Source organism: Callospermophilus lateralis (assembly GCF_048772815.1).
Source record: "Callospermophilus lateralis isolate mCalLat2 chromosome 11 unlocalized genomic scaffold, mCalLat2.hap1 SUPER_11_unloc_3, whole genome shotgun sequence".
In the NCBI taxonomy this organism is placed as follows: domain Eukaryota; kingdom Metazoa; phylum Chordata; class Mammalia; order Rodentia; family Sciuridae; genus Callospermophilus; species Callospermophilus lateralis.
The window spans coordinates 4,403,499-4,416,104 of NW_027510155.1; positions in this window are offsets into that span (position 1 = coordinate 4,403,499).

Consider the following 12,606-nt stretch of genomic DNA (forward strand, 5'->3'; position numbering starts at 1 on the left):
CAACTCATACATTACAGATGCCTCCACATACAGCTGAGGTCCATGGTTCAGCTGTGCTAAAAATTATGCTATCTCCTGGGTTTCTGTGTTGGCTGGTTTGGCTGACAACAATCATGTGACTAAACTATGCCAAAGGAATTTTGTGAATAAGTTTTGTGAAACATACTGTTCATTCCACAAACCTGAGAGAATTTGTCCAATGACCATAAATAAAAGAGACAAGGGAACATATACCAATGCAAAGATTGATGGAGAATCCAACAATCTTCTAGTGGAGAAGCAAAGAATGTTCCTAAGAGAGTCAATGGCATAGGTGAAGTCAAAACAAAAACAAGCCATAGAACCTATCTTATGGAAATACTGTTGAAAAGACTTAATCTTTATAATTTTAAGTATGTATATATTTACTGCATTTGTCCTTTCATTTTTGTTTAGTAAGGCCAAAGCTGTGTTCAGATCCCAGGGAAATGTTAGGTTCATTTCTCAACAAAGATATCTGAAGGAGTCAGTTGAAATACATACTTTGACTCTGAAAGCTATGACACCTATTGTTTGTTTCTTATACTCAGGTGGGATGCTGGTTCCTCTTGTGCATCCTCTATTCCTGTATTCTCTGGTTTAAATGGATTAGATTTTCATGATCCCCTTGTGTGAGAACAGATAGTTTCCACATCTAAGAAATAAGGTTTGATTGGTTTAAACTTTTGAGACATAAAAATTTAAAGGGAAGTTGAAATGGAATAGCATAGCTTTATCTGATAACAATAATATATTATTACACACACAAACACATGCATATATGACAAAGATTTGGGGTATACAAAGATTAAACTGTATAAAGATTTCTGTTTACAAATGAGTTTGGTTTGGTTGACTTGCCAGTGTTTTAAGTGTATTCATAAAAGGCCAGGCCTATCAAAAAATTATAATTAGCTTTTGATAGATGAGGATGTAGCTCAGTAATGAAGTGAATTTCTAGAATGCCCATGGTCAAAATTTTATTTTCAGGCAAATAGGAAAGAAATACAGACAGTAATTATGTAAGGAAAAAAGACAGGGAGGGAGGGAAGGGAGTAGGAAGGAAGGAAGGAAGGAAGAGAGGAAAAAGGAGAAAGAGCAGAGCTATCATTAAAAACCATAAATGATTCTGAAATGCAATTTTGCTCCTCAGAATGACTCAATTTAAACCACAGGAAGCAGTATGTCTGATAGGTATGGAGAAAAGATGATCATGGCTGGAATCTTTCCCCAACTTACAAGACCCTCATGATTCAAATGATGGACAAGTTACAATCTCTCACATATTGTAAAAGATAGATATACTGATAGCCCCCTGAATTGCATGCTCTCAGTTTCCCCATCATTCCCTCCAACATTACCCAGCTAGCTTATTTTATTTCTTCCACATTTCTCCTTCCCAGGAACTTTTCAAAAGCAACATCGTGATCTCTGGTCTTGATTCTTTATATTTTCCATTTTGTCTATGAATTATCCCCACTCTTTCTTTTTCTTTTCTTTTTTTTAGTTGTAGAGGGACACATCTTCTCTTTCTCTTTCTTTCTTTCTTTCTTTCTTTCTTTCATTTATTTATTTATTTATATGTGTTGCTGAGGATAGAACCCAGTGCCTCACGCATGCAAGGCAAGCACTCTACCACTGAGCTACAACCCCAGTCCACCACTCTTTCTTAATTCCCAATTTAAGGATTAGACCTAAGAAATATAAATTCTATACTTTGAGTTCTTATCACTTGCCAAGAGACAAGATCAGAATAAAAACAAGATGTATGCAATAACTTTATTACATTTGATGTTCCAATGGCTCTGCATTTAGTTTGGCTAAAAGGAAATCCTTTGCTGATGTCTTTACATGGTGGCCAGCAGATAGTGATTATTGGAATTACCTTACATGGAAGAAAACATAGATGTGCAGGCCAGGTAAGTCAGAGTATGCATTTTGAATTGGGTTCCCCACAGATGATCTATTAGAGTCTGACAGTCTGGGTCTGCACTTAGTCTGCTTCTCATTTCCCTGCCTTCAAATGCCTTACAATAATAGAGCCAGGTTTCCACCCAATGATGTTCCCAAACCTGAAGGATGAGAAGAAGTCCTTTCTCCTTCATTTGCTCACTGTATTCTCTCTGCTTTTCTCAATGTCTATTCTCCCTTCTCCTTTCCAAATTGTCCAAAGAGTATTTTAAAAACCTATGAATTTAGGTATCAGTCCATAACAATTTGCACATTTTTCCACTTCCCATACTGCTGTGTTTGCCATCTGTGCTTCATCCCAGGTAGTGGCAAGAATGTCTATAATATAGGTATTTTTATTTTTTATTTGTTTTAATTACAATATTGTTTTAAATAAATTTATGACCAGACACATGGATTTATGAACATTTCACTTAAAATGAAAAAAAAAAACTTCCTCTCTTCATGATCAGTTCTTCACATGTCAATTCCTTTCTAATGACAACTCAGAAATGAGTCGTGAGAAAAAATATTAATACCTTGAGTCATTTGCACAACTGGAAACTCCCATTTTCTTTCCACATGTTGAACAGGTGGTCTTTTTATTCTGGTAAATGACTGAAATTTACCTGCCTTCATTGTTTCTTATTCCTTCATTTACTTGCTGCACTCACTCTCTCTGCCTTTCCCAATGTGTATTCACCATTATCCTCTCTACTTCACAATTTCCAACTCCCCTATGATCTATGCATGTCTTGTATATAAACTGAGAGGGACACTCCCACTATAACCTGCTGCTGGACTTGGTCTTAAGAGAGACAACTCATTATCTTTCTCACTTTTTCATTATTACCTGTTTACTAGGTTCATTTTTCCAAGTATTAGAATAAATCAGCACTCATGTTAGAAATCAATATTCTGTCCAAAGAACTGTGTAGAGTATGTAGTTCTTACCATGGATATGTCCATCTGCTTTCTCTTTTGCTATATAATGTTTCTCTCCAGATGAGTGAGAAATGCACATCTGTGGACCACCCTCAGAAAATACCTGCAAAATAAAGGACCCCAATGAGCTGCATGAAAACTTCACTATCACTCTTTCAGACATCACCCAAATTTTGGTCTTGAAAGCAGCAAACTAAAATGTAGATAAGTACAGTCATATTTTCCACAGGGCAACCTAGAATTTGTGCTTCAGATGAAGCTAACTCTTGTCTTCCAATGGCTCCTGATTTGGTAAAAGCAGGATGGATATCATAGAAAAGGTATTCCCTGAAAATTTAATAACATGAATGCATGTATTCTAAGAGTGTAAACAAACATATATCACAACCCCACAAGATGAGAATGCATTAAATACTTAATTAAACATTCTTGAGAAATATAATTAATATTATGTTGCATTACATGTTTTAAATAACAGACTTATGAGACTCAGTGTGATAAGAGTTTTGGAATTATGTGATGTTGAGCAGGAATAAGACTTTGTTGGACTTGCCTCATTTTGGTCATCACAGTCTCGCAGGATCTAAGGAGCTTATAGTAAGTGTTTCACTGAGAGAAAATCCAGTTTAATAAAATGACAAAGTAGGGTGAAGAAATATTTCTATTGTACTGTTAGAAAGCAACACACAGGATCTGGGTAGAGTAAACAACAAGTTCCTCTGAGAGAGAACTAAAAAGTACATCAATGAAGAAAAATGACAGCACAAAAATGTACAGCACTTCCTGACGATTTTTCAGAGCTTGAGTCATATTGGCTCCTGTGTGCATTCTGGATGAAAAAAGAGCAGCTATGGAAAAAAAGAAAACCTGGAGAGACACTGTAGAGAGCCTCAGACCAAATGAAACCTAGAACTTTGGCTTTTAGAATAGTAAATGAATTCAAGGATTTCACCAGCTGTCCATGGGCTGGGTGTGTGAGCTATGCACATTTGAGTGTATGAGAAAAACTGGTCTGAAATTGCTGTCTGATTAGGATCTGCATGTATGTGTGCCTTTTCACTCACTCTGCCTATGATACCCAAAGAGCACCTGAGATGGGTGTGATTTTCCATGTTTATATGTAACTAAAACTGAGCCCCTGGGAAGGACCATCTTTTACCATAAATGTACTCAATGACCATCACAACTATATATGTTCATTAATTAAATGGTTATTTGCAAAACCACTAATTTTAACTTCTTCATCCTTTTCAGGGATTAAAAAAAATAGAAACCCAAATAATATTCAGAAAAACTTCTGCCCGAATCACAAGGATAATATTTATCTATATATTATCCTGAATTTTAATGCTATTTTCAAATTCATAACCAGTTAAATTCTATTAGGTTTGAATATTAAATTATCACCTTTAGATTTCAAACTACTGTTAGGAAAGGGAATCAAATTTGCCCATATTGACTTTCTTAAAATAAGGAATACAGTAAGAAATCAGAAGTTTTAAAAAATATATATGAGTGAACACACCTGTGGCTGCTTACTTTTGGTGTCATCAAGACCTTCCTCCTCTTCTTCAGATGATGAGAACCAAAGTGGTTCAGCTGAAAAATGTATGTAGATTTACGTAAACTACTTAGAGCATTTAGAGAGAATGATAGTCTGCCAAAAATAAAAAGTAATAATAAGCTTGAATTTTAGGTGATATTACCTCTTTAACTGTTTATTGGTGGGGTATACTTGTGTGTACTCAGTGATTTAACCCTAGAACATTGCAACATTGGCAAGAGCTCTGCCAGAGTTGTATATTTGTTTATTTTTGGAAACTGGGTCTCTCTAAAGTGTTTGTTCTGGCCTGAGACTTGCCATGCTCTTGTCTCAATCTCCCAATAGCTGTGTTTAGAGGTGATCCACTGTACCCAGCAAAATATTTTTTTCAGGGAATGTTTTTAGTGGAATAAAACTTCAACAGTCTACCTGAGGAGACACTATGTATCACCAGGTTTAAGAAAACAAGAATATCTCAAAGGTATATCCACTCAAGATGAATGAAAATTTGCCAGAATTAAATTTTAAAAACACTATAGAAATGTGGGGATACACATAATTTCCTATTCTCTTCCCCATAACATTAACTTTTAAAAGCAACTATTCATAAGTAGTCATTTCCACAGTGACTTAGACTCTTTCTACTGTTATCAATGAATATCTTGCATATGCAATGTTTTTTCTATAATACTCTAAAAAATGTGTTCTTCTGTAAGACTTAGTCTGTTCAGTCCTGCATGATTACCAATCTCCTTGTCATAACCTGTTTTTACCCCCTTGAGGTATCTCAGCATTTCAGCCACTGTTCAACTGGATATCTACCAGTTGACTTGTAAATTACTCCTTCCCCTGTCTAGTCCTTTGGCTCCTGAACTTGAAAAGACCTCTTTTAAATCACCTTAGCATCAACAGTTTATTTGAACCAAGAATTAATATGTTCCCTATGAGAATAGAGTAAAAAGGTGCCAGGAATAGTGGCTTTCCTAGAGCTAGAATTCAGCAGAGACTAAAGGAATGAGGTTACCAGTCAGAGGCAGAAAATGGGGAAAGCTTAAAAAGCTGTAGCTACACACAGACTGAAGCATTAAATGGGTCAGTATTTGTCTAAAAATATAGGGATTGGTGAGGAGCCATCCAGATGACAGTAAAATTAAGGGAAAGGATAAAGTGTTAGGCTTAACTCATGAAGGATTTCTGGGTAATTTTAAAAGCTGGCCTTTTATCTTCTGAAGCGGTTCATAGTCACATTTGCATTTTAGCTAGATGGCTCCTAATGCTGAAGATAGGATGAGTATGGAGAGCATATGCATGAGCAGAAATGAATAAGAAGATGGCAGGAGTGCCAAATAGAAGAAAGCCGGCCAGAATGGCAACAATGTTCCATGAAAAATAGAGGATATATCATTTCCTGGGGCCAGTGTAGAATGAAGTTTCATTAAGTAATAAAGGACAAAGCTGGATCTCTGGAATAAGAGCTCTGTACTGTTACACAAGGTTTCAAATGACATGTAGAATAAAACACACCAACTGTTTAAGTTCTTTGGGTTTACCATGTAATATTTGAATTTCTCATTTTTAAAATTCTCCCAATTTGTACTCTAATTTGTAGATGTATTAGAAGTCATAATCTTTCCAAGGAATGTTTTATCAGGCCATCATCAATATGCATCTGCTTATTTTTTCTTTTTCTTTTTGGTTGTTGTTGTCTATAGTCTTTTCTCATTCTTCATTTCTGAATTCTTCTCTCCCCTTTTCTTATATCCCAACTTTCCTCTGATTTAAGCAGGTCTGGAAATGGACCTAATAACTCAGCTCCTCCAGGACAACTCCAACTTACCCTGTGGTTGCAACTTGTTAAGATACACTATTTTAACTCCCATACTATTTATTATTTTCATTTCTTCCACTATTAAATCACCCTAGTGCTCATGTTTTAAACATGCATTATATCCAATGATTTTATAATGAGTGGTTCTTACCTTCTGCATGTCCATTTATACCATCTTTTTCTCTTTGATGTGCATCACCAAATGAATGACCAACACTATTCTGAGGAAGAATCTGAGAGAGAGTCGTCTGCTAAAATTATATCACCAATGAATTATATGAAGACTGCCTAATCAGTATTCTAAGGAGACACCTAATTTTCCAGATTTGAAATAAATTAGATTTAAAAACTAGAGAAGTACACATTAAAAGTTGAAATATTTTATATCACAGTGTTATATACACTCTGCAAATCAGCCAAATATTATATTGATTTGTCTACTAACTCTATAAAACCAGGATAGAAGGACAATAGAGAACTATCAACACGAGGGCTAGGGTTGTGGATCAGTGGCAGAGTGCTTGCCATGCATGTGTGAGGAACTGGGTTCAAGTCTCAGCACTGCATATAAATGAATAAAACAAAGGTCCATTGACAGCTAAAAGAAGAGGGGGGGGAGGGAGGGAGGGGGGGGAGGGAGGGAGGGGGGGAGGGAGAGGGAGAGAACTACCAATAGTACACTAACTGATGTGCATATTTCTATCAGGAAGTAACTTCATTACACCGAGCACTACTCATAAATTACTACTAAAAATAAGAGGACATTCTACCATATATAACATATATACTATATAACATGTATAAAGTTTAAGTTGTATACACACACATATATATGTATATACACATTTGCTACACATCATTAAACATTTAAAACATTCTAATTATAAGCTTTTCCTGTTGAGAATGAATTATGTCACATCAAGTAGAAAAGAAGCCATGTTCCCACTGTTTTATTCAGGGAAGCAAGGGCTTACAGAAATCTAAATTTATTTTGGTGAAACTTTTACTGATAGGAAAACTAGTGTAATAAAATGATAAACTGGTTTTGAAAAAAGTTTTCTTTCTTTTCCAATACAGTTTCCACACAAGAAAAAATTACAAAATATTATACTATTGTAAAAAACATATATGTAGATACGTACAGTGGTTACTGACTGCACCCTGAATTTGAGTCAAATCAACTAGTGTATGTTTGGCAAACCTGAGTAAGGGCATGCAGTGGAGTGCAATTACAGAGAGCCAATGAACAGATTAGACCAAAAAATATGTTTTTTAGAGTAATAAAATAGTTAATAAAATAATTTAACTACAGCAGTTTTCGGGGAAAACTGGCTAGGTGGAAGCTCTTCTCTGGTAGGCTCACACCCTCTATAATCTTAAAAAAATTGTATTTTAACTTCCAGTAATGAGTTTCATCAAGTTGGATTAGCCTGAGATGTCAATGGAGGACAGGTGCACTGCAGATTCTTCTCAGCAGAATCAGAGTGCTTACTGAAGAAACTTCTTTACTGGGGGTCCTTTTTTTAGACTTTCTTGATGGTTGATCAGAAACCCTGGCCTTTATGTTCTTATATTTCCAGGACCCAACAAGGACATGAATTTGGCAGGTCAAGAGTCATCAACAACACAAGTCAGGCTCTATCAACAAAAGAAACTGAGACACAGATCTCTAAGGAGCTCTGGAAAGCTGTAGTCATGGTTACATGGTCATCCAAGGGATAGAAACTGAGGTGAGTTTCAATTAAATGTGCCTGTAGGAATTATGTAAAAGACGACAGTCAGAATTGGTTCTGGTAAAAAAGCAACAACAACAACAAAAACAAAAACAAAAACAACTTGCTGCTACCATCGACAGAGAGGAGAGCCGATCTCCAGAGTCTGGCTATCTCACTGTGCTTAGAGGCATGTGAAGGAAGAACCCCCACTTCTTCAACCTAAGCAATTATAGTCATTTCCTTGGTGATTCACCAAGGGGGTTCCCTCTTTAGAAAGGTCCCATTGCTGGAACTCTGTCTTTGAGATATCAGGGTCTCCTGTATGTTTTATCTCCAAGACCCAGGGACTGCCTGTATTTACTGGGATTGTGGATACCCACCCTTTTGGTCCAGATTAACAGAGATATGTTGAAAACTCTGATCAGCAGGAAGTATGGTGTGCTGGTTGGCTGCATTATAGAATGGAGGGCAGTGGGGACATCTCCCTTTCAAAACTGGTGTTTTGAGATTAGTAAAAGAAAAGAAGATGAGTTGCATGTGATTTTGTGGGGCAGAACATTTTTGGAATGCTTTGAAAGGTCTTTTGAAAAGCTTGTTCCCTGCATCTCCCCCAACCAAGCACAGACCTTTATGTAGTCCATCTCTACCATGCTTAAAAGAAGTGAAACCAACCACAGAGACTTGAAGTCTTGCATGACCTTGAGCTCACTGAAAGAAGTGTGGAATTGGAATTTTCAGCACAGACTGACCCACAGGCTCCATGTCTTAGAGTTTTGTTGATAGCTCCTACTCTAACCAGAGCCCTATACTCAGGTACATAAAAAACCAATACTGTGATTGATTTACCTCTTCATATAAAAATGATTCTACAGTACTTCCTGGTAGGCACAAAGAAAACTTTTCAACATTCAAGACTCCACAACCAGTACTGACTTGTTGAGGCTAGAATTGAGAAGAAACAAGTAGAACTATAGTTGCTCCCCACAAACACCCCCAAAGTGGTTAATCTTAAAAGTAGAAGTTGGGGAAGAAACTGTCTATATTTGAATTACATCAGATGAGGAAATCATGCTTTTCTTGTCACTGAATCTTTAAATGACATTTTTTTTTATCATTTGTTTTTCACTTTCTAACATACATGATCTTTTGTTTAATTTTCTTTGTACTTGTTTTCTTATTTTTCATTTGTATTTGCATTAATTTTCTTTTTTCATTTTTTCTTCTACTTTTTTCTGTGTATTTTAGTATTAATTTTAGAATCACTCACAACTGAATGTTGGATATTGTTTATTCTTACCACTTTTTCATTGGTTACCTGAGTTGTAGAGATCATTTTTAAAAGTTTTTGCTTTGGTCTTAAGTCAACATATGCTTAGCTTCTAACTTTTAGATATTACTGGTCGCTATTCTTTCCTCTTAAATTACTTTGGATTAGTGGTCCCAGCACGTTTGTCAATGAGTTGGGGCTTTGAAAATAGAACATACACTCAGTTTGGGAAATATCTGAAGGGAAATCTGCTGAAGAAAATGGCCCACATCTAAGAGAATAGAAATCTATTTGAATATCTGCACAAACCTCTGTATATTAAAACAAGAAAATGAGAGTGCAAGGCACTAACACATTGCCCAAAGTGTTTAAATCCCTAATAACTTACTACACATACATTGATGTGTAGGACAGCAAAGAATTCAAACAATTTATTATGAAAACAATTTCAGAAATTAAAGGACTAAAACAAGAACTAATGAAGAAAATCCAAGTTTTGAAAGAATATCCTCACAATGAAATAAGAGTTTGTGGGGAAAAAAGGTCAGAAAATTTGGAAACAATAAGTTTATTAAATCAAATAAAAGTCAAAATGAGAAGTACTGAAAATTTACTACATCAGGTAGATGGAAGAATGTTAAGTCTTGAAGACAAGGTGGATGATGTAGAACTTTCCAAATGTAATAAAAATGAGAGACTTTAAAAAGAGAAAAAAAGTGTGTAACATTCAATTGGATAGAGAGAAATGATGGGAGGGGAGGGGAGGGAAAGGGGGGATACGAAAGGCAGCAGAATAGAATAGACATTATGATTGTATGTATATAGGTGACTCTATGACCAGTGTGATTCTGCAATCTCTACCATCAGAAAAATGAGAAATTATACCCCAATTGATTCAAACGTTTGAATTACCAAGATCATTGTAATGTCATATATATCTAATAAAATGTAATAATAAAAATAAATAAATAAATAAATATCACATATTGTGTCTGAGGAAAAAAAAAAGAATATCCACGTATTCTAGGGCAACTTTAAAAGACCAATTGAGATTAAGGTCTTAAAGGAAGGAATGTACAGACTAACTAATGGCATAGAAACATATTCAATGAACTTGTACCAGAAAAAAAATATTTAATTGTGGAAATAAGAACATCAGAAAGCATTTAGAAGGCCAAATAGACATGGCCAAAAAGAAACTGTCTACATTATATTTTGGTTAAAATGCCAAAATTCAGAACAAAGAAAGATTTTTACAAATTCAAGAGAGAAGCACCAAGTTATTGGTAAATGGCAATGCATCTGGATAACTCTAAGGGCCAGCAGGACATGTAATAATATATTTCAAGCATTAAAATAGAAATATTACAGTGGCACCCCCTCCTCCACAAACCCATCTTCATTAAGCTTCCCCAGAGACCCTCACCACAATTGTTCTTGTTTACAATGTATTAGCTAAGATCTCTACAAAATGACTCAAATGTTGTTATACACCCTATTTTCTGTTGATCTGCTCTGTCTTGAAAAAACTGAATTTATCCCTGGACTTAATGAATGTACTCTGCTTTTGTGGTATAATCTGTAAAATCCCTGACAGTTCTAAGAAATGAGACAATAGGTAACTTCTGAGAACTCACAGAAAAAAAAAAAAAAACTTTCATGTAGACCCCTGCAAAATGGATACTTCCAGGCTCCCATTTCCACACCACCGGGTATAAAGCTCAACAAATGTCTAGACTCAGCATTCATAGAGAGAATTTGTTTCAGGTGAAAGCCCCCTCTGGACAAGCTGCAGACAATAAACCTGCATTTTGCTAATTCTTCTGGTGTCCAGTCTTATCTGTCTTACTTCAGTACTGCCAGCCTACATTGTTATCTACATCAAAGTTATTCTTCAGAAATAAACACCTTTCAAGACAAGAATAAACTAAAATAAACTATGACAACTAACCTGCCAGTGTAGAAGATTCACTATGGAATTCTATATACACAAGAAGAAGATTAAAATAAATCATGGGAGAATATAAAAGAATAAATGTAACTAGAAGAGTGGATAAGCAAATAGAAACAAAGAGTGATCCCTATATTATAAAGAAACACACTTCATTAACATTGGATTCACATCGAGTTAATTATCAACTCAAAAGACATAGATTAAAATACTCAATTAACAAACAAGACCCAAATGTATGTTGTCTACAAGAAACACAGCCTGACATGCAACGATGTTCACAGAATAAAACTGAAAGAATAGACAGATATTCCATGTAAATGGAAGCCAAAAAAAGCAGTAGCTATTTGCAAATTTGATAAAGGTGAATTTAAACAACAATTACTCAAAGTTAGCAAAGAAGGTCACAACCTACAGCTAAAGGGAAAAATCCAACAACAAGAAAAATGGCTGTAAATATTTATATGTGAGTGGTAGTGCAACCAATTTTATAAAATAATCACTATTCATCCTAAAGGGACAGAAGGACCCAATAAAAACAGAAGTGTGGGTGACATTAATACTAATCACCAGTGACTGGTTACGTGGACAAACTTTCCTATATATTCAATATAGGAAACTTTCAATAACTTTCCTATATATCACTTTTACTTTTTATCATGACAACGTAATATTTGTCTACGCACTCTTTCATCTGACAAGAACAGAACTCATAATTTGTTAGCAATAAAAAACTTTCTTTATAATAGATGATATATTAGGATACAATGCATGTCTTAGTAAATACAAAAACAAAATAATTCCATTTATCCCTTATCACATCACAATGGATTGCTATTAGAAAACAACACATGCAGCCTTTTTAACAAGTGGGTCTGGGAAAAAAATACCCAAACTCATGAAGAGGAAAAGCAACTCAAGAGTGGATCAAAGATTTAGGAATTACCCAAGAAACTCTACAGCTGCTAGATAAAATTGTAAGCTGAACTTTTCAACATATTATCACAATCATCAATTATCCTAATAAAACTCCTAAAGCATAAGACATAAAACCAAGAATCAGTAAGTAGGACGGCATAAAATTAAAAACTTCTGAATACTAAAGGAAACAAATAAGAGCATGAAGACAGAGGCTGTAAAAATGGAGATCTTTGCCACCTGCTGCACAAATGTGAGTTAATATTCAAAATATATAAAGAACTCAAAAAACATGTCACAAACAATTAATAACTCACAGAATAAATTGAAAAACACTAAAGGTATCTTTCTAAAAAGAATTACAATTGAACAATAAATATATTTTAAAAAGTTCAACATCTCCAGCAGTTTGGAAATACAAATAAAAACTACATTGAGATTTTATCTCATTCTCTTCAAAATGGCAATTAT